The sequence below is a fragment of the Phascolarctos cinereus genome, unplaced genomic scaffold (genome assembly GCF_003287225.1).
Source record: "Phascolarctos cinereus isolate Bilbo 61053 unplaced genomic scaffold, phaCin_HiC Scaffold_9;HRSCAF=440, whole genome shotgun sequence".
Taxonomy (NCBI): domain Eukaryota; kingdom Metazoa; phylum Chordata; class Mammalia; order Diprotodontia; family Phascolarctidae; genus Phascolarctos; species Phascolarctos cinereus.
In genome coordinates this window covers 222996778-223020286 of record NW_027556402.1, presented here as the reverse complement: position 1 = coordinate 223020286, position 23509 = coordinate 222996778, and the positions used below count along the sequence as shown (strand labels likewise).

The window sequence follows — 23509 nt, the reverse complement described above, 5'->3', positions numbered from 1 at the left end:
TCATGCTAGTTTGTATCTGTACACCTGGCACTTAGCACAGTAAATCACACTATAGTAGGTGTTTACTAAGCAATTCTTATTCTTTATCTATCTCTCTGTTTCTGTCTGTCTTTCCTTCTCCATCTCCCTCTCCTTTCCCTACCCTGTTCCTTCCCTCTCTCTTTCCCTATCCCCTTCCTTCCCTTCCTTCCACCTCTTCTTCTCCATTTCCCTATCCATTTCCTTCCCTCTCCTCCTCTCTCTCCTTTTCCCTATCCCCTTCTTTCCCTCTCCTTCCCTCTCTTCTTCTCCATTTCCCTATCCCCTTCTTTCCCTTTCCTTCTCTCTCTTCTTCCCTCTGTCACTCTCTCTGTTAGGCTTAATTTCTTCTCATAATTTGTTTGGATCATTTGTTTTCCTACATTGACATACATATTTTGCCATCCTTTGTTTAAAAAAAGACATAAATGAGCTAACATTCTGGAACATAATCAACACTTCTAACATGCTGAGATTTCTGCATCAGCTTTGCTTATGAAACTATAAAGTCTTTTCAGGCTTAACAAAAAGGAGCATATAATTAATGGAACAGGAATTGTTGCAGTGGAGACTAGCAGGTAAGTAGAATAACAAATGGGTAGAGTTAACAGGAGGTGTGGCATCTATTGAACAAGGCACCACCAGTAAATGCCTGAATCTCTTCACCTGCAAAAGAAAGGCTGTGTTCCTAACTCCTTCAGTAGGACAATGGTAAAGAACAACACATAGAAACCAATGGCTGATTACAATGTAAATACAAAGCATTTAATCAGTTCTTTGTAAAGGCCACTCTTCCCACCAGGTGGGACTGACCTGCCTGAGCAGTGGAGGCTTTGAATAGCATCCTTTCTGGGTAGTCACAGCTCTATACCTTCTGTACCTAGTCCTCCTGCTTTTCAGGAACATTCTGCATATGTGATGATAGACTGGTCCTGAAAAGACCATCAGCGGCTGTGGAACGGAAAAGCTGAGCCTCCAGCTCCTCCCCGCTGTGCTCCAACTATTTGTTTTAGAAACACCGGAAAATGATGGTTAAAAAAAGCTCTAGAGTGGGAGTCTGAGGACTGAGGTTTGAATTCCGAATTACAGTTGCCCAGGGGGATCAGCTCTGAAAAGAGATAAGCATAATCCACAACGTATTAGGATAACTGCATTAGAGAGTTTGAGCTCTGTGCAGTTGGGGTTTGTATGGGGGGAAGTGGCTAGTTACCAAGAGCAATTAGGAGTGCTTGATAGAGGACATGGCACCTGAATTCATTTGGGAATGGTTACATTAATAGTCCCTCCAATAATTTGTTTTAATATTTATAGCCACGTGGCACAATGGAAAGAACCAGGAAGGCCTAGGCTCGATCTAAGGTCTAGGAACACCCGGGCTCAAATGTGGCCTTCCACACTTACTATCTATGTGACCCTGGGCAAGTCACATGCCTATTTACCTCAGTCTTCTCATCTTTAAAATGGGCATAATTATAGCATCTCCCTCCCAGGATTGTAGTAGGGATCAAAAGAGATAATAATTGTAAAGTGCTTATTGCAGGGCCTAGCAACATATAGATTTTTAATATCGTTATTTGTGTGTATGACATGTCCTATTAGACTATATGTTTCCCATGTATAAGGGCTACATCTTACTTAATCTTAGTTATTATATATATGTGTGTATATATATATACATATATATGTATGTATACACACACATACATATATATCCTTCCCTACACACACACAAACACACCACACACACACACACACACACACACACACACACAAGCCCCTATGTTTAGTATAGTACTCCAAACATTTTCCATGTATAAGGGGTATAGAATGGCATTATGGGCTTTGTTAACTTTTCATTCCTGGAAGGCAGCAAATTCCATAATGCCACACTGAACCTTGATTCTATATAAACGAATAGATGGATGGATATTTGAATACATTTGTTGAAGGTCATCATAAGAGTTGGCCTGCCTCTTATGTGTAAAAGAAGGGGGCTTGCACTCCATGCCCCTAGGGATCTTCCCACCTTTAAATGTCCTATTCCTCCCACATGCTCTCTGTTGGGGCCACATTCGTCTATTAGTGGTTTGCTGAGTAGATTACCACTGTGCCTTTGCTTAGGTTCATATGATCCTGGAAGAGGAGGAAACAGAAGCTGAGAGAAGTGAAGTGACCTGTCCATGATCATACAGCCAGTAAATCTGTACTGGAGGTTTTGAACTCAGGTTGTCTTGACTCCAAGCTCAGTGCTTTATGCACTGTGCAAGAAATGTCATGAGTCACCATGACAGAAACCCTCCCACCCACTATCCAATATCTGGAATGCACTTCTCCTTTAATTACAACTTATAAACTCCCAAGTTTACTTCCCAGAAGAGCATGGGTGGCATGATGCCCTCCTTTAGTAATGCCCTGTGCTTCATACAATTGCTACATAACATCAACCAGTCAAGTCATCAAGCATTTATTAAATGCTTACTGTACACAAGGCACTGTGCTGTGTGCACCTCTCTGCATGTAGCCCATGATATTATGGCCTCCTCTCTTTCCCCAAATGATAGTTCAGAGCCTGACTCATAGCAGGCATTTATTAGATCTTTATTGAATTGAACAAGGCACAGGAAAGAGAGAATCTATCAATCAGTGCAAATATATCCCCAATTATGGGGAAATAGCAAAAACAGAAAACAGCTTAGAGTTCATTGGGCTAAGGTTGAAGCATGTAATTTTTCACAAAGAAAACCTTCCCAATGATAACACTTAGCTTTTGAAGGGCTGAGAATTATTGATTAATGCCATATTCAATTAATGAACTTGTCAGTAATTAAATCTGACTGCCCCAGGGAAGTAATGCTACCACATTATGTGTATGGCACTTTTAAGCATACAAAGCACTTTCACTTTCCATATTGTTTTTAGTTCTCAAAGCAATCCTGTAATGTTGGCAAGGCAGGTTTTATTATACTTTTCTCTTACATGAGAATATTGAGGTTCAGAGAATGTAAATGACTTGCCCAAGAAAAAAATCATTTAAACAAGTGAACGTATTTTGAATCCAGGTCAAACAATGTCAATGACATTACACTTTCCATTAACTAGCATACATACATATTTTAAGAGCCCTCTTCCCTCCTTTTTTAAACCAAATCCTGTGATATCACACAAAGGATCACGTAACCTTCAGCACATGATAGATAATTTGGTTTCCTAGGAAGACACTAAACGAAGACTTTAAAACAGTGCCCATACTTTCTTGCTCTAGGAGAGAGATTATCTCAGGAAGCTCCATCAGGATACTTATAAAGAAACAAGACTACACTAAAAGCACTGAGAAGCAAGGGCATCTCAACCTAAGAACCATTGCAGTATATATTATAAAGGCAAAGACTATTTGTAACCATGGATGTTTTTAACTTGTTCATAAAGGACAAATGGAGAAGTCCCAAGAAATCCAATTCAATATTCTCTAAAACGCCTAAAGCCAAATTCCTGATTAAATCATTTTCTTATCACTTTCAATGCTTTTTTAAAAATATCCTTCAGTAGTCCCCAAAGCCAGTATTGAAAAATGCCCTCCAAACCAACTGCACTGAATGAGGGAACCAGGAAAGGATAATATCATTTAGAATGTTGTTATTCAAACTGGAAAGAAGTTTGCATTTTCTAATCAAATTATGGAAATAATGACACAGATCCATTCATACAGACGTTTTTATAGGCAAATGGGCACATCTGGGCATAATCATAGAAAAGTCTAGTAAATTTCTGCTTGTCATCATAAACCTGCAGATGTAAATAATGAAGGCTCAATTTGCCATTCTCAGTTATGAAATCAATATGATCCTGGAAAGACAGCTTAATAATAATCAATATGGCTCTCAAATATTGTAGCTACAACAACAGAGAGAAACTCCTCACATATTGTAGCATAAATCTCTCTTCTGTAGCGTGTTAAGCTTTAAAGACCATGAGTCCTCTGGGTTCTTCTGCTGAGCAGATCATTTTACCTTGGTGGTTCAAGGAAGAACTCAGTTGGGGAAGGGGGCAACACTTCTGCAGATAGGAGACTGAGAGGAAGGGGAATATTTTCCACAGAAAGGTTACTTTGGAATACAGATGGAGGAAAAGAACAATTAGTATTACAAATGTGAGAAATAGTCCCAATTCTACCACAAAGGTTGGGGCTATGTATTCACTAGGTAGGGAGAAGAAAGGTTACTTCTCCTCTGCAACCAAAGATTAAGCATCTGTGCTGATCTTCCAACTATAATGTCTTACCTTAGTGAGTTGCCTGACCCCACTGAGTTTTTCCCATCTTATTTCTCAATTCTCCCTCCATGCATTGCACATTCCAGACAAAATGACCTATGCATTAATCCATCATCTAGTTCTGTGTCTTTGTATAGACTATTCCCCAAGTCTAGAATATAGTCTCTTTTTACCATAACCTCTGAGAAGCCCTGGTTTCTTTCAAAGCTTAGTTAAGCATCCTGCATAGCATAAGCCATTTCAGGAAACCTCCAGGCATTAATGTTCTTCCCCTTTCTTATTATTTTATCTTATCTTTTGTCTATTTTTTGTGTTTAAACATCCATTATCTATCTTAGATCCTCCAAATAGAATAATAGCTCTTTGAAGGCAGGTACACTTCACCCCCTTGTCTTTGTATCCCAGTTACTAGTGCCTTTCCCCTGAAATAATCATCTATCTAGGTTGTTTCTACTTGGTATATAGGTCTGGACACAGTGCTATCTTCAACAATTTGATAGTAAATTCCTTGAGGGCAGGGACTGTTTGTACATTTTTTTTTATTGCCAGGGCAAATGACAGTGTCAGGCACAGTAGGGGCTTACTAAGTGTTTGCTGATCGATTGATGTATCATGCATTTTATTAATTTGAAATATGAAAAGTTCAAGAGACATAATTTCAGGGTAATTAATCATTTTATTAACCATGCTATCAGTAATTAATAAAAGGGGTCAGTGACACTCTTGAATGGAAAAGACCCCTCATTGGTCTCTGTCAATGCTTGCCTGCCCTTGGAAGAGCAGGAGTTCCTGAGGGTGGAAATCAACTCTGATTAGTTAACAATTAATGAGAGAGTGAATATCATAATGAGAGGTAGACAGAGGCTAATGAGGGTCTGGGGTCTGTATTTCTGATCACTCAGTCTTGGTCAAAGAGACTCATCTATATTCATATCACTCTGTCTTACAAAAGGGAAAATCCACATTTTCCCAGACCTGTCTGAGTAATACACAGAATCTACCAATTCACTGAAAATAAAATTTCTTTACCTTTTGAACAGGTCTGAGTTTTCCCTCTCAGTATCAGCCCTACACTTCAAAGCCTGCCTGAATAACCTACAGGGGCTGATTTCTGAATGAGGAAGTAGAAAAAAGGGTAGAAACTTTGGTCCTAATCCAATAATTAGTTATTAATAGAAGAAAGAAATAATCATTTCTCTCAATTAACTTATTTTAAACTCAAGTAACATAACCCATGACCCCACCCAGCTCGCATAGGAATACAAAGTGAGGTTCAGAGGCAAGGTTTTAGTTAAGGGCTTCTTGATTCCAATCCCAGTAGGCCAAGTGTTCAGCAAACATTCATTAAGCACTTATTTTATACCAGCCTCCATGCTAAGATTTAGGCGACAGAAAAAAAGGCAACAATAGAGTCCCCTGTTGTCCTCAAAGAGCTCACATTCTAAAGGGAGAGACACCAAGTAAAATCACTGTACGTATAAGATCTATATAGAACAAATCATAGGTGGGTTGTGGGGGGCAGAGAATCTCTTGAAGAAAGTGTGATTTGAGCTGCATCTTGAAGGACGCCAGGAATCAAAGGTGAGGAAGAAAAATATTCCAGGCACGGAGAAAACAGACAGTAAAAAGGCATTGAGGTGGGGGATAGGAACATTATTGTACAGGGATAGAAAAGAGGACAGTAATACTGGATTGGGGGTGCTTGGAGGGGAGTAACATAAAAAACAGCAAAAAAGTAATGAAAGGAACAGTTTATGAAGAAGCCTGTTTAAATGCCAAAGTATTTTCTATTTTATCCTCCAGGTAACATGGAGGCATTGAAATTGGGAGGAAGAGTGCGGAACATTATCTGATTGGGCCTGTCCTTAGGGAAAATCATTTTGGTGGCTGAGCAGTGGACTGATTAGAGTGGAGGAGAGAGACCAACCAGAATGCTACTGGAATTTTTCAAGCAAGAGCTGATGATGGCTTGCTTCATTGTGGTGGCTGTATGAGTTAAGATAAGAGCTTGAGTAGATAAGAAATTCTGTGAAGGTAGAAATAGCAAGACTTGGCGATAGCTTGAATATGTGAAGTGAGTGCTGGTGAGGTTGTGAGCCTGGGTGACTGGAAAGCAATTAAGAGGCATGGTAGATGGAATGCTGGTCCTGGACTGGGAAAGACCCAAATTCAAATCTAGCCTTAGACACTTATTAACTGTGTGACCCTGTCTTCTCCATTTTCTCAGCTGTAAAACAGAGATCATAATTATGCCTACCTCACAGGGTTATAAGGATCAAATGAGATACAAGTGTTTAATTCAGTGCCTGGCACATAGCAGGCTCTTAAGAAGTGCTGCCTCCACCATCTTCACTCCCACTCTCCCCAGCATGGTGAAATCCCTAGATGGGAGGTTGTGAAAGAAAGCTTAAATTCTTTTCATACATGTTGAGTTTAAGGTCTTTATGGGACATCTAGTTCAAAATGACCAAAAAGCAGGGAATGAGAGTAACTGGAAATCAACCAACAGGATGAGGCTGGAAAAAATAGATCTGAGAACTGCTTATGTAGATGTGATTACTGAGCCAGTGGAAGCTAATGAAATTACCAAATGACATAGTATGGAAGGAAAAGAAGAGCAGGCCCAGGTTAGACCTTTAAGGGACATCCATTGGTAGTAAGTATGACCTGGATGAAGATCAAACAAATGAGAGGAACATTTTCCCTTCTTTATTTTCCCCTGCAAATCCTTTGCCAGGTCCTTAGATAGTTCAGAAATCCTAAGGACTATTTTTCCAGAGTTGGTAGCATGCCTGTCTGCTAGATTTAATCAGTTACTGGGAATTTCTGAGCAAGGAATAGAAAAGTGAACTGTAGGGAACATATAGACTGCTGTTCTTTCCCTGAGAGAATGTCCATGTCTATGAGTATCCTGGCTCCCCAATATGACCTTTAACTTTTCTGTATTCTGTCGACTGCCACCACCCCAACCCACCACTCACAGAAGCCCATAGAGGGAAGCCTTAAGATAATTTAAGCTCTAAAGCCTCAGGATAAGGGTATGAAAGAGAAAAAATAAATAAAATAATCCTATTGGTAGAGATTTAGCATCTTTGTTGTGAGACATTCAAATTGCTTAACAGACATTATCTCAGCAAAAGTCACATCATGTCAGAGGTAAGTCAAAGAACATTTTATTCCTATTTTTAAAAGGGTAAAAAGAGGTTAAATGACTCATTTGAAGAGCTTGAAATAGAAGCTATGTCTCTCCTGACTCAGTCCTGTCTAATATTAACTGCAAGCCAACAGTATGAGGGATTTAAATTGAAGGATATTGGTCCTTGACTTCACTTATGTTGAGTTGATGGAATCAACATTAGCTTGTAGGTGACAGGCCTTGAGCTGAAGGAAAAATTTGCAACTTCCCCTTCCAACACTTTCCAACTCAGCCTATTGTTCATTTTTTGTTCACTTTTGAGCATTCGTTGTGAGGTACGGTTACAATTTCTACATATCAGTCTCAAAATAAGTCATTTTGAAATGAAAAAATAGTCATGAAACGATGTGTAATCAAGGTGGATTTTGTTGTGTGCAAAGTGGATTTGTGTTATTCTTTCCTAGAGTTTGGTTTCCTAGGATCCAAAGCCATAACAATCTGTAGTCCCCAGGTGTTAGATATGAATTCTTATGATTATGGTTCAGAACATCTCCACCACACTTGTGCAGTAGACATAGGGATGAAGTAATGCAAAATTGTTAGGCTATTGTTGGCAAAATGCCTTCTTTGTCGCCCTATAAATCAAGCAGGCACTGGTCAGTAAGTGGTGAATAGGAAGGCACATGGCGGATGTGCATTTGTGCTTGCCTTGATTGGCCCCCATCAAGGCTTAGCGGGAACCCATTTTGGGATTTGGGTAACGCATAGAAGAATGCATGAACTTGGTCACCATCGAGTCTTGGGGGGAATCTGGGTTGGCCTCAACTGGCCCTCATTGAGGCTTTAAGGGACCAGTAGGAGTTGCAGCTCCTACCATTCTAGCCTGTGTCGGCAAGAAGAATGATAAGGGAATACTACGGGAGTTGGTGCTCCCATTATCAACAACCTTCTTGAGAAGACTAGACTAGAATACAGTAAGCTTATTTAACCCCTCCGAAGCTGTCTTCCTGTCTGACTGGATCAAAAGTGAACCTGTGCTAGAACATCTGTTAGTGTTAAGAGCCCTCCTGTGTTCTTCTGCCCAATAAATGCTGTTACATTTGTAGCTGCCTGTGAAACACAATGCCACCATCAGGATAGATTTTCTGAATAAATTAGGCTTTTACATGTAGAAATGTCTGTATGCCACTTTGAACTTGGTTAGTTTCTAAGCCAACCCAGGTGTTTGTGGTGATAAAATACATCATTAGGAATAATCCGATCCCTACTATCTTTAAAAGGAGAATCAGGCAGGCCGAGTGGACACTGACACACAAAATGGCTGGTGCCTTTCTTCAAATGAGAATAAGATGGGGAAATGTCATAGGATATGTTGAGCATATAATAGTAGTTGTAAAAACTAGCACTGACATGGCACTACAGGGTTTACAAAATGCTTTACCACACGCATATCTCATTTGTTCTTTACAAAAGCCCTGTGAAGGGGGTACTATTACTATCTCCATTTTACAGATGAAGAAACTTAGGCTGAGAGGTTAAGTGACTTGCTCAGGGTCACAGCAAGTCAGCGCCTAAGTCAAGGAACAAAACATCTTCTGACTCCAAAAATAGTGCTCCAAGTACTACGTCCCCTAGATACTTCTAGAATTCATGTTATTATTAACATAATTTAAATACAATAACCTAAATATTGATAAACTATTTTTACTAGTTTGCAAACATTCTTATTTGGAAATCTAGCTTCTGACATGTCAAAAACATGCAAAAATATGTATGTATTATTTTTTCTATACAAACCAAACTAGCAAGAAATGAAATAATCCAGGAAATAGGGAACAACCTATCACATCCTTCACACAGAAAACTACAAGGTAAGGGAATCTCTTTAACCTATGCAGGTCAAGATTTTCTTTTGCAATTTATAATTTTACATAATTGTCTCTAAACTTGAGTGGTTAGGTGACCTTCCCAGGGTCACACCACCATTATGTGTTAAGCCTGGACAAAAATTGAGGTCTCCCTTCCTTTGAGGTTACCTCTCTATCCCTACACTGCGCAGTCTCTAAAAGTGGAGAAATTCCATAGACAAGCATACTGTTAAACAGGTATCTCTCTACCCTTTCAAATAATTTGTACATATGTAATTTAGTTCTCTAGTGTTATAAATAGGTCCTTCAAATTAAACAAAACAAAATAAAACAACAAAAAAAACCACTTGTAAATGCCTTGCCCACCTCAGTATTTACTTTAGTAAATAACAGACTAAATAAATTTAGAATTAATTATCAGAATGAATTATAAAATTCTAAATTTGTTTGTGATTCAATATTCATATCTCATTTGATTCTCATAAATAGATATGAGGAAAACACTGAGAATCCAGTTTTCTCCACTTTAGAGATATGGTAATTAAAGACAATGACAGTATTCAAACCTAGCTCTTCACACTTCAAGTCCAGATGTCTTTCTAAAATACAATGCTTCCTAGACTCATCCATGAAATGCAGTGAAAGAGCATTGTTTCTGGCATCAAAAGACCTGGGTTCAGGAAGTATTTCAGGTCATACTTGTGTGACCTTGTGCAAATTACTTAACTTTCAGAGCCTCGGTTTCATCAACTGCAAAATGTGAGGATTTTATTAGATGGCCTCCAACATCCCTTGCTACTCAAACTCTATCATGGTATCATTATACTCAACAATTAAATGGATCAGTGATCTCATTGACACATGGATTCATTCCAATGATATAGATTACAATGCAGACATATTGGTTCATTCTCTGTGAATCTTGAATACGTCCTCTCATAAGGTCTTTATGGGATAGCCATCCAATGTGATTTCTTTACTTTGCTTGGATGTAATGAGTATACTAATAGAGCTCTTACACTTCCATTGGTTATCCTTCACTCTCCCTATACCTAGTCCATCATCACCATCATCATCATCATCATCATCATCATCATCACCATCATCATCATCATCATCATCATCATCTTTTCTTCTTCTCCTTCTTCCTTGTTCTCCTTCTTCTTTCCTGAAGCATTGAGAGATTAAGTGGTTTACCTAGAACCATAAAGCCTATGCAACCTGTCAGAGAAAGGAATTGAACACATGGTTCCTCCTAATTGAGGTCATTCCCTATAGATGATACTATGCTGCTTCATGTATCTATATACCACAAACATATTTGTATGGATATACATACATTATGTGAAGGTTAAATGCTGGCAAGTGAAAGGTAATACAGACTTTAGAAGAGGAAAATAAATTATTGGGCTTCAATGTGACTTCTGGAGCCTTATGAAAAGATGATCATTAAACAGTTATTTTCCTCCCTATCTTAGAAATATAAAAAGAAAAAGAATCAATAGCATCTACTCAAGATTTTGAAATATTGATTCAAGTTCTTATTTTTTTTTCTCTTCCTACACTGTTATAATTCTCTTTTAAGTAACCGTCCTACTAGGCAAATCCAACCATTTCACATTTGGCAAAACTTGGCAGCTTACCTTCTTTTGTTAGAAAAAAAAACACACAACAAAGTCTTCTCTCTCTCTCTCTCTCTCTCTCTCTCTCTCTCTCTCTCTCTCTCTCTCTCTCTCTCTCTCTCTCTCTCTCTCCTCTTCCCTGCCTGGGCAAGGAAAGATTCAAAGTAATTGTGATATCAACTTTAAAAGGCTAATCCTCAAAACTAACCCCTCCCCATTATTAGCATCTTTCCTTTCCTGGGCATTCATAGAATCTAGCTCTGTATCTAAATTGTAGGACCTTTTATTCAGCCCACAGTGCCCCTATTCCACCATCACAAGTAGAACTTTCATGGTGGATGTCAGTAAAAAGTAGGACTGAATACACACTAGATCTTCTCTTAACTGACTTGTGTAAGTGGAAGTTCTGATGAAAGTGAGGGTAACTTGGGGAAAGGGGGACTTCTGTTTTACCAGATGACAACATGGATGTATTGGATCCTAGGAGCTAGGAGGAAAAAGGTATCAGAATATGAGAATGGGAATGTACTATCATTTGGAATCAAATAGACTCTGTCCACTTAAAGACATCCCACAAAAGAAAAGGATAATAGGAATTTTTCACTCAAAAAAAAGGGTAAGATATATTCAAATAAACACCACTCTTTCCAGAGAAACTGGAATCATGATATCCTTAGCACTTTCTTCTTATGTGTAGGATGATAGTTAGAACTGGAAGGACCGTTAGAGGCCATTGAGTCCAACTCCTCTCATTTAACAAATAAGCAAACTAAGGCAGAGAATGTTTAAGTAACTGTTCTAGTGTCATAGAGCTAGTAAGTTTCTGAGGTAAACTTTAAATCTATGTCTTCATGACAATAAATTCAGTGCCCTATACTATACTATGCTACCACTTAGAAAATCTGTTCTGATTATATCTTAATAAAAAGAAAATAAATTTGCAGTGTGGTTCAGTGAGAAAAGGGTAGCGAGATGGCATGGTGGATAGAGCCTTGGGCCTAGAGTCAGGAAAATCTCAGTTCAAATTCAGCCTCAGACACTTACCAGCTGTGTGACCCTGGACAAGTCACTTAACCCTCTTTGCTTCAGTTTCCTCATCTGTTAAACGAGCCAGAGAAGGAAATGGCAAATCTCTCCAGTATCTTTGCCAAGAAAACCCCAAATGGGATCACAAAGAGTCAGAAAGGGTGTCAAAGACTGAACAACACAACAAAATCAGTGGGAAAAGCACAGATTCTATAGTCGGTTGACCTTAGTTCAGATATGAGGGCCTCTTACTACTTTGTGACTGTAGGCAGGTCATTTTACCTTATTGAGCCTTGATTTCCTTAACTGTACAATGTGGATGTTCTCTTAGGCCCCTTCAAGTTCTACATGTACAATCCCAGGATCATTCTCTTATTTTTTTAATTTAATTTAATAGTTTAATTTTTAGGCAATTGGGGTTAAGTGACTCGCCCAGGGTCACACAGCTAGTAAGTGCCAAGTGTTTGGTCTGAGGCCAGATTTGAACTCAGGTCCTCCTGACTTCAGGGCCGGTGCTCTATCCACTGCGCCACCTAGCTTCCCCATGATCCTTCTCTTAAAGGACTTCCTTGATAACTATCAAGGCCATTGGCCTCCTGCTTAAGGATTCATTAATAGGCTTTCTGTCTAATGTCAAGAACAACCAGAGTTTCCGATTCCATGAAATATTAGAATTCAAGGCGATCCTATGACCATAAATTTAGATTCTGTAGGAAAATAGAGGCCATCAAGGCTGACTCTTATTTTCCAGGAAAGGAAATTGAGATTTCTTAGGCAAAATTACTTGTCCAAGTCATAGAGCAAATTAATGTGAAAACTGAACTCAGAACCCAGGTTTCTTTAGGCCTGTGAAATATTTAAAAATCTTTCAGCTTTATGAATTCTAAACAAATTTTAGCAATACATTATTCAAAAAATAGGCCACATTTTTCTAGCAAATCTAGGTTTCCTCAAATTTCATTTATATAAAACCTAAGTGCCCATTATCACGCTTCTATTTCTATAGCTTGCATAACTATCACTTAATATGAGCCTTTAAGAACTGCAGAGACTTTTGGCTGATACATCTATGCCTTTTTTTCTTGTTTTGATGATTGTTTTCTATTCTTCTTTATAATTGGTATCGTTGGCAGAATAGGGAGTTAATTATTCTTAATGAGATGAGTCTAGAAGAGGTATTCTTAACCAGGAGTCTTTGAGTTTACTATTTCAAAAGACATTTTGATGATTTTACTTGAATGTGATTGTTTTCCTATGTATTTCATTTGATGTGTTTAAAAACATTATTCTGACACCAAGTTCTTTGGCTTGAGCAGATTGCCAAAGAGTTATAGGATGCAAAAAATAGTTAAGAACCCTTTGTCTAGATGTTGCATGCATGTTTTTGATGGAAAAAAAATATGGATGACCATGTCAAGAAAAGATTTCAAGTTAGATGCATACAATCATATAAGCACAGAGTTGGTATAAATATCAATCTACAGCACATCCCCTGCCCTTTCATCCATCAGTTATCAAAGCATGCATTGAGCAATTGCTAAATGGACAGCAGTAGGGATCCAAATACAAACGGGAAAATTTTTTCACTTAAAGAGCTTAAACTAGGAGAGAAAAATGCATATATTTAAATATATATGTATGTATATGTGTACGTGTGTGTATATATATGTGTATGTATGTGTATATATGTATGTATATAAATATGTGTGTGTGTGTGTGTGTATATAATGTGATATATAAAAATAAATACATACGTTCCCCCCCCTTAGGTGGGATGGAGTAGGATATTCTCAAGTATCATAATACCATATGCCCCTGAGGAAGAACATCAGGAAAGACATCATGTATAAGAAGACATTTGACCTTTAATTTTTTTTAAGAATTATTTTATTTTTTCTCAAATACATGTAAAACCTTTTAAACATATTTTTGTGGATTATCACTTTGTAGGAAACTAGGAATACCATGAGCCCTCTTCTCCCTCTGTACCATTTCACTTGGTGATCTCATCAGCTCTCATGGATTTTATGGTCATCTCCATGCTGATGATGCTCAAACTCACTTACCCAGGTATAACCTCTCTTCTGTCCTCCAGGATGCATCTCCAAGTGCCTACCCAACATCTTGAACTAGATGTTCAGTAGGGATCTTAAACACAACATGCCCCAAGCTTAACTCATTTAACTTCCCTCAAACTGTTCCCCTTCTCATGCATATTACTGTCTACAGCACCATATGTTCTGAGCCACCCAAGCTCACAACCTAGGGGTCATCCTTGAATCCTTACTCTCTCTAAACCTTCTTAAAACCAATTTGTTGCCAAAACCTATTAACTTTACCTTCTTGACATCTCTTGCATATGTCTGCCTCTTTCTCCCATCTGAGACTGCCACCACCCTGATGGAGACTCTCATCAACTCACACACAGACTATTGCAATAACTTGGTGGTTTGTTTGCCTTCTGCAAGATCTGCCCCCTCCAGTCCATCTTCCATGCAGCTACCAAAACGATCTTTCTAAACTACAGGTTTGATCATGGTACTGCTCCTTTCCCCCACTCTTCCCCTTTTAATAAACCATGACTCCTTATTCTTCCAAGATCAAAAATAAAATTTATGCATATTCAAAATCCATTGTAACCTGCCCACACAATATTCCTCAGCCCTCTTACATCATACGGCCCTGCAGTCCAGTGAAATTACCCTCCTCACAATTCCTCCAACAAGAAACTACCACCTTCAGGCATTTTCCCTGGCTGTTTCCCTTGTCCAGAACCCTTCCCCTCCCTAACAATACCTCCAGGCTTCCCTGGTTTCCCTCAAGTCCCAGCTAAAATTTCACCATCTACAAGAAGGCTTTCCTGATCATTTTTAATTCCAGTGTCTTCCCTCTGTTGAATGCTTCCTATTTTTCCTGTATAGAGGTTATTTCTAAATAGTTATTTGTATGTTTTATCACCTAATAGATTTTGAACTTCTTGAGAGCAGAGACTCTTCTTTGGCACATTTTGCCCAGTGCTTGGCACAAGGTAGGCACTTAATAAATTTTTATTGACTGACTGAATGACTGACTGAGGTGGAAGGAAAGAGAAAATGCATTGCAGGCATAGAGGGAAAGTCTAGTTACTGAAAATGCTTTTATTAAGGGGAATAAATCCCCTTTGGATGAAGTTTGGATTCAAAGGGCCACACTTGAGGACCAGGATGACCACATGTGGCCTCAAGGCTGCAGGTTCCCCACCCCTGGCTACTACAAAGGAACTAGGCAGGAGATGGGATATTATGCAGTAAAGACAGTGAGTAGTTCATTTTAGGTAGATTTTAGAGCATCTGAACAGGTCTAACACATATTAAGCTTGGAATGATACATATATGCATTGATGCTACCAGAGTTCTGAAAAGGGACCCTTTCTAAAGCCAGTAATTAAATAAAACACCCATAGAACTTTGTTCACATATTTTGCCACCTAATTATCAGCTGGCTTTATTGCCAGGGTCCTTTTCATTTCTCTTTAATCAAGATCTAAGCAAATCCTTCCTCCATCCTTCCCTAATTAACTTATTAAAACTGAAAAGCCTTCAATGGCCAACCTCAGGTGGCCCAAAAAAAGCACACTGTGCCCCTGTGTACGTTCATAAGTGAGAGCTAGGCAGTCGGAACTGGCAGAATAGAGAAGCTCATTTAATCCCAGCATGTGTGAGGCGAGGTAACTCAATCTGACCCTTCTGTGGAATGGATGTGCCCCTTCCTGTTAGGTCCTATTCCAAAGACTGAAAGCTGAATCAGGACCATAACATCCCTCCATGCTGCCTCAAATCTCATTAGAAAATATATGAGAAAGAATTGTCATCAAAGCATTGTTTATCCAGAAGCAGAGAACAATTAAAAAAAAAAGGCATGCCTCTTTATAAGTGCCCAGTTCACAAAGCAGGGCCTGAGAAAGCCACAGTGACTCCTGAGGTCTTAGTCATTATGATTTCATACAGGAATCACAAATTAGAGATATAAAAATTGCCTCTAGATGATAAGAGAGCGATTTGCAAATGTGCCCAAAGGGCTGTAAAACTGTGTGTACCCTTTGATCCACTAATACCACTTCAAGGTCTGTATCCCAAAAAGATCATAAAAATGGGAAAAGGACCCATATGTACAAAAATATTTATAGCAGTTCTTTGTGGCAGCCAAGAATTGGAAATTGAGGGGATGCCCATCAATTGGGGAATGGCTGAACAAGTTGTGGTATATAAATGTAATGGGATAGAGCACGTGGATTTGAAATAAACCTGGAAAGACTTAAATGAAGTGACGCTAAGGGAAGTGAGCAGAATCGGAAGAACATTGTACACAGCAACAGCAACACTGTGTGATGATCAACTATGATAGACTTAGATCTTCACAGCAATACAATGATCTAAGACAATTTCAAAAGACTCACGATGGAAAACGCTACCCACATCCAGAGAAAGAACTATGGAGTCTGAATGCAGATAAAAGCATACTGTTTTCACTTTTTTGTTTGTTTTTCTTTCTTGTGGTTTTTCCCTTTTGTTCTGATTCTTCTTTCACAACATGACAAATGAGGAAATATGTTTAACATGATTGTACACGTAGAACCTGTATTGGATTGCTTGCTGCCTTGGGGAGGGTGGAAGGGGAGGGGGAAAGGAAGGGCAGAAGGGAGAAGAATTTGGAACTCAAAATTTTACAAAAAATAATGTTGAAAACTATCTTTACATGCAATTGGGAAAAATAAAATATTAAGGAAAAAATAAACTTATTTTTTATTTATGCTTTTAAAAACATTTTAAAACACTATTCTGAGAAGTAGTCCATAAGTCTTATCAGATTGCCAAATGGGTCCACAATATGAAAAAATGGTTAAGAAGTCTTGCTTTATGCATTAGGAGGATTTTCTTTACATTGAGCCTAAAGCTACTGCTTTCCATTTTTCCTATTTACAAGGTAGCACTTCTCTGGAGAAATTAAACTTTCACAAAAAAACTGAAATGACATAGAACTAGGAAATGTTTTAGAAGAAAATTTTTTTGCTTTTCCTTTACTTTGGTAACATCTGAATTATGCCCCCCACCCCCTGAGAAATTTACATGTTTTTAACAATCCTTCCAAAGTCAAGTTGCAAACAGCTGCTTCTGTCACCTACTATGCAATTTCCTATTCAGGCCAGGGAATTGTACATGACTAATAACTATAGTAAGACAAAAATTTGACACATACTAGTTTTCCTTATGGTTCATAAGGCTACTGAAAGTAACATGAGGCCCTTTCAATATAAGTTCATTCTACCTTCAAGGCTTGTTTATGTATTGATAAAATCACCACAGTCTCAAGTATTTTGTTGGGACCTGAGTCATTTTACAAGTTTTCAAGGTAATAATGTGAGAGAACAGGTCGGTTTATCTCCACTTTAAAAATACTATACAATACAGCACATAGTCATGTTGATTAGCATTGCCTACAACATGAGATCCAAGCATCAATGAATGTTTCTTCATGCTCATTTCTGAAATTATACTTTCCTGACCATTTGTAGAATGCGCTTCTTTACGTTAGTGTCAAGGAAGTATATGCAGGAGGGAGTGAAATTGGAGCTGGGGTGGAAGGATGGAAATGTTCTCCCTTTCCCTCTCTTCCTACCTCTTTCCTTCCCTTTCCCTAATTTTCCTTGCTCTTTCCCTTCCACCTTCCTTACTCTCTCTCTCTCTCTGTCTCTGTCTCTCTGTCTCTCTCTCTGTCTCTCTCTCTGTCTCTCTCTCTCTCTTTCTCTCTCTCTCTCTGTCTCTCTGTCTCTGTCTCTCTCTCTCTCTCTCTCTCTCTCTCTCTCTCATTACTTTACCCTTTTCTCCATTAAGTCATATCATAGTTGCTGGAGTCCAAAAGAACTGGGTTTATTTCTTCAGATTCTCATTAGGAACCTCGGCCAGAGCATTTAACCTCTTAAGCTTTTAGTTCCCTCCTGTGTAAAATGTGGATAACAAAAGCACATAATTCATAGGGCTGTTGAAACAGTCAAATGAAATAATGAGCCTAAAATACTCTGAAAACTTTAAATGTTTTGTGATTGCCAGATAGCATTATCATCATTATCATCATCACCATCATTATATTTCTTATTATTCTCTTTTTTCTAAGATTATATTAGATGGATTTCCAAAGGAAATAATCCTAGGGCAAGTTGGTATGCTAATATTATCTATTTATGCTTAATGTTTGGCAGACCACCATCACTATCATTAAGCCTTTTTAACTTGGAACAAATGTGAGAGAAGACCAAAAAAGGAAAAGGGGAGGACAGACAGAAAAAGGGAAGAAAGGAGGAAGAGGAAGTCTAGGGTGAACTAAAATCACCCAAGAGAAGTAGAGCCATTTTCTCCCTCATTTTCCACCTAATTTCCCACCAGGTTGTTTTGTTTGTCAATTAGGTTTTTTTTTTTAAGCCATTTGATTAAATTCTTTTTTTTGCTGTATTAACAAATCAATTGTATCCCTACCAAGACACCTCAAAGCCCTTTTGGAAACAGCATTAATTCTTTTTGCTGTAAGTGTGGTCATGTAAGATCATAGAGCAGCCCTCTCACCAATGTGGTGGCTTGGGCAGGTATTTAGGAGCTGTTGCACTATCCATTAGATGCCAACTGGAATCACCAGGGGCAAGATTAACTATTTCGAGAGTCCTTTTACACTGGCTCTTTGGACATATTCTGCTAATATTTTTTCAAATTATTAATTTAATTTGAATATTATCACGGGAGGAGCTATGAGTTCTGGGGAAGACAATAATGATTTAATCAACAACTCAAAAGCTCATTACATTCTTTGTTTTGTTTGGTTTTTGTTTGTTAGTTTTTGTTTTTGTTTTGCTTTAGGCAGTTGGGGTTAAGTGACTTGCCCAGGGTCATACAGCTAGTAAGTGTGTCAAGTGTTTGGTCTGAGGCCGGATTTGAACTCAGGTACTCCTGACTTCAGGGCCAGTGCTCTATCCACTGTACCACCTAGCTGCCCCTCACTACATTCTTAATGAAAGAGTGGAGCAAGCATTCAGAGATAATTGATTGAGGGTATGACCATTTGGAAAGCTACAGGGAGAATGCTAATGAAGACTTTGCTTGAAAGCATGCAAACATTAATTTATGAACACCTTGATTTATTCTGAAGTAACACCATTGAAACTTCAACCAGGATTGTCTTTTTCTTAATCTTGGAAGTGGGATTGGATATTTGCATACAATGGTGGGCTTAATTTTAGGTCCTTTTGGAATAAATCATGAAACTGAGCTTCACTAAGATGTGATAGAATATGCCAAGGAAAAACTTGAGAGCTTCACCGAAAATAGTGATAGCTTTGATAAATCAGAATTCTATGAACCAGCATTTGTGGTTGGTAACGCCTCAAGATAGTATTTGAGAGCCATTGGTATGACTGGATTTATTGTGGACCTGGTGTCCAGAAAGATCATGAAAACTACATGAAAATATTATTGAAAGTGGGAGGTATTTTAGTCATACCTATAGAAGATCAGTTAACTCAAATTATGTGAACTAGATAGAACATCTGGGGAAGTAAAAACATCCTTGTTGTTTCATTTTCTCCATTAATGAACCAAATAGGAATGACAATAGCAAACCAGAGTCAAAGGGATTACCCTCCATGTGCTGTTGGGAATCTATAAAACTTGTCTAGGATTTACATTTGCCATATAGTTAGAAACTTCATAAATGACGAGATGCAAGCCGAGGGGATTTCTCAGAAGGCTCCTCCCAAAAGAAAAAGGAAGAGAGTTAAACAGAGAATCAACACATGTATTTGTGGGCAACTAACTTATCCCTCAACTTAGGCAGTGAGGATGAGGAAAAAAGGAAGAAGACCACAAAGAAGAGGAACAAAAAGACCACAGTAAAGCTTTATAGCCAGAGGAACCATCTCAAAATCTATTGAGGGAGAAAATAACGGGACCCCTGCCTGAGTCTTTAAAAGCATACTTGATATACTTTAGGGATAATAACTCATGTGAAGTAGAAAGGATGCCTACTGATAATTCCTTTATTCTTGAAAATATAGCATCTATTTTAACTAGATCAACAGATACAATTATGTCTTTTACTAAGAAAGAAATACAATGAAAAAGGATAGCTAAGTTCTCTCTTATAACAAGGAAGACTTCGATTTTAACAGTGAAAGCCCCTTTTATACAAAATTGATTTTTTTCTTTAAATTTTGAAAAAATGCTGTTTTAATTCAGAGATATATTATAAATTAATCAAGATTTTGTGTGTAAAAAATAAAATGAAATAAAATAAATCCTAACAGAGTTGTATTGGATGAAGGGTAGATGAAATTTTACATCTGGTTAAGCAGTAAGTTGTTTATGTGTTCTGGTTTGAATGGCTGTTGTTGGCATTTTTTCTAAAAAGATTTTAAAACATGAAGATCTACTTCTAACAGTGACTGCAAATTCTTTGTAGACTTATTTACTATACTTTTGTTGCAATCATTATTGCTGGGTTGTTATAGATGTATTCTAGGTAATACATATGTGAAATAACTGAGTACAGATACTGAATAAGTTGACTTTAATAAAAATGCAATGTCTCTGGTAATCAGACAGCCCCGATACTTTGGTATTTGTAGCTACTGCCAAAAGATCTAGGGGGTGGGAAACTACCGTTTCTCTCACAGAGACAACTTAAGAGAACATCATACATTCAATACACAAAACCGGATTGTTTGCAGTATATGAAGAAAATTCAGATTCACACAAATATGTAATTGGCAAAGGAAAAAAATATTTCAAGAAGTAAATCATGGCCTCTTAAAATACTAGAATAATACTAGAGAACAATATTAAATAAAAAATAATACTATAATAATATTAAATTTGGCTAGGTGTCATAGTAGATACAGTGCCAGGCCTGGTATTAGGAAGACTCATCTTCCTGAGTTCAAATCTGGCCTCACACACTTACTAGCTTTGTGACCCTGAGCACGTCACATAACCCTGTTTGCCTCAGTTTCTTCATCTGTAAAATGATCTGGAGAAGGAAATGGCAAACCATTTTAATATCTTTGCCAAGAAAACCCCTAATGGGGTCATGAAGGTTCAAAAATGACTGAAAATGATTGTAAAACAACAGAACCTCACTACTTTGACTGAAAGAAGGCTTGCGTGCTTGAATTCTTTCCAGGCAGACTCGCCCCTTACCCCAATATTTTAGAGTTCCTAGAACCCCAAACCACACGAATAGGACCTGCTTCTCTAGGTTGCTGTGAGGATTGGATGACAGGATATTTATAAAGTGCTTAGCACAGTGCCTAGCTCAAAGGGGGTGCTATATGAACGATTATTCCCTTTCCCTTATTTAATCCACAGAACAAACAAATTTTCCCCTTCACAGTGAAGCAATCAATATTTTAATTAGTATTTAGGCTCCTATGGCCAACTTCAAAAGTCCATTGAATCAGTAATATATACCATTGGCATCCTAATAGCACCTTGTCAATTACACGCAACTGCAATTAGAAAATCATCTGTGTGGGTAAATGGTGGGTTTTTTGTTTTGTTTGTTTGTTTTTTTGAGATTTGCTCTGGAGGGCTCAGAAATACATCTCCCCTGACCCTGACAGCAATGCCATCTTCTAGCTCCTACTTTATCAATTCATCACAAAAAGTGGGAGCAGAGACAGGTTAGGTAGGGTAAGGTAGATGTAAGTAAGGCTAATTTTAGTGTGTGTAAAGTGGATTTCTTGTTATTATTTCTTGGAGTGTTCTTCCCAGGATCCATAACCTTCATAATCTCTACTTCCCAGGTGTTAAATATGAGTTCTCATGATCATGGTTCAAAACACTTTCTACTGTGCAATCACGGTACATATTGGGATGAAGTAATATAAAATATGTCTTCTTCGTTTGTTGCCCTACAAAACAAGTGGGCACTAGTCAGTGACCCCCTCCTGGGCCGGGGGGCAATGTGCAGGCTGGAATTCTGTGCGTGCCTTGGGAGGGGGGAACCTGTGAGTTTGTCTCAACTGGCCCCCATTGAGGCTTGAGGGGATTTATAGGAGTGTACAAGTTGTGTTGGTCTCAATTGACCCCATCTAAACTAGGGGCAGTTGCTCCCCCTTCACATTGGCCCTTGTGAGAAGGGCTGTTAGGGAATGCTGTAGGAGTTGGTGTTCCCATTATCAGCAAACTCTCTTTGAAAAGACTAGAGTAGAATAAAGTAAGCTGATTTAACCCCTTATAATGACTTCATTCTTATCTTTCTTTCTGACTAGATCAAAAGCAAACCTGCTAGTGAGAAAGGTGCTAGAAGCCCTCCTGTGTCTCCCACCAAAGAAATGGCATAGTTGGCATGTTTACTTGTCCAATAGTAGACAGCACTGAATGTTAGCATTTTGTTACATTCCTACACTTATATGTGGGTGCTCTGTTCAAAGGAATATAAATTTCTTGAGAAAGAGCTTTTTTAAACAAAGCTTTGATGAAGCTCATTCAAATTCAAATAGAGCTTAAACCCAAATCACTCTGGCTCTCACTGACTGGCCAATAATAAGTCTCAGCCCAAGCCTCTGTTGGTCTTTGTCTGGCCAGAAACCCTGAGGGTCTTTTCCTCCAAAATTTCTCTTCTCTTCTCTTCTTCTCTTCTCTTCTCTTCTCTTCTCTTCTCTTCTCTTCTCTTCTCTTCTCTTCTCTTCTCTTCTCTTCTCTCTCTCTCTCTCTTCTCTTCTCTTCTCTTCTCTTCTCTTCTCTTCTCTTCTCTTCTCTTCTCTTCTCTTCTCTTCTCTTCTCTTCTCTTCATCTCTCCCTCTTGCCAAAGGAGGCCATATTTTGCTTCATTTCTTTCCCAACCTTAAATCATCGAATGGGTGTTGCCTCAGAAAAACTGAAACCTGGGAAAGACCTGAGGAGGAATATAAATTTCTTGGAAAAGCTCTGAAAAGCTGGTATTGATAAAGCCATTAGGATTCAAATGAAGCTACTTGACTATGCCTTAAATCCAAATCACTCTGGCTCTCACAGTGATTTGGCCAATAATGGGTCCCAACTCGAGCCTCATTTGTTCATTGTTTGGGTTTTCTTGACTCTGAGTGAGTGTAAATAGCAATTGTTTCTGTTCAGGCCGAAATCCTGAGGGTCTCCCCATCCCAGATTGATGATTTTTTTTTGAGATCCTGCTGTGCCAGGATCTAATCTACTCACATCTTCTCTGAGAGTGTCACCTCAAGGCTTTAATCACCTGAGTATCCATAAAGCTCCTTCCTCTCCTCCCTCCTTTCCTTCCTCCTTTCCTTCCTTTGTTTCTCCTTCCTCTCCCTCTGTCCACATCATGCCCTTACCTACCAGTATTCTGCCTAAAGGAATGTAAAGTCTGATGGCTGAAACTTCCCATGATATCTTGGGGTTCACTGGCTAGATTTCTTTCTTAAGGACCATGCCTAAAACCTAAATCACTCTGGCTTTCCTTGATTGGCTAACAATGGATCCCAGCCCAAGCCCCATTTGGTCATTGTTTTGGGGCCAGATGACTCAGAGTGGATTTATATAATAATTGTC

The 23509-nt window shown here is 38.5% G+C and overlaps 1 protein-coding gene and 1 pseudogene across 1 annotated transcript in view; one reads left to right on the top strand and one right to left on the bottom strand.

The window, feature by feature from the left end:
• LUZP2 (leucine zipper protein 2) overlaps nt 1-23509 on the bottom strand; it is a 714257-nt gene that overhangs the window by 303317 nt on the left and 387431 nt on the right. The window lies entirely within an intron of this gene.
• LOC110201921 (protein-L-isoaspartate O-methyltransferase domain-containing protein 1 pseudogene) lies at nt 19392-20078 on the top strand (annotated as a pseudogene).